The following is a 340-nucleotide window of genomic DNA, read 5'->3' as shown; positions in this document are numbered from 1 at the left end:
GAGACCATATGTCCACAGGCCCTGGACGCTGGACCCTGGGTCCTGGTCCTGGTCCTGGTAAATACTCGTCTCTCGTTGGTGAAGTACTACAGTTGGACTGCGTCGGCGGGCAGTTGACCTTTGACCTTTGACCTTTGAGTCAGTGCGACCGAAGATCAGAGGAGGTTTGATCACGACGGGGGGGGCAGGAAGTCGGACGCTCACCGACGGGTCAGTGTCCCTTCGTTCGTTCGCTCGGCCTCTGTCGCGTCCACTGGAGTGTCCTCGGGGGACGCCCCTGGACAAAGAGGGCTAGCGGAGTTAGCAGCGGAGGACGTATTATTTACCCCCTCCCCCTCCG

The sequence above is a fragment of the Cynoglossus semilaevis genome, unplaced genomic scaffold (genome assembly GCF_000523025.1).
Source record: "Cynoglossus semilaevis isolate Cse_v1.0 unplaced genomic scaffold, Cse_v1.0 scaffold282, whole genome shotgun sequence".
In the NCBI taxonomy this organism is placed as follows: domain Eukaryota; kingdom Metazoa; phylum Chordata; class Actinopteri; order Pleuronectiformes; family Cynoglossidae; genus Cynoglossus; species Cynoglossus semilaevis.
The sequence above is the reverse complement of the archived record's forward strand: the minus strand, read 5'-3'. Positions refer to the sequence as shown.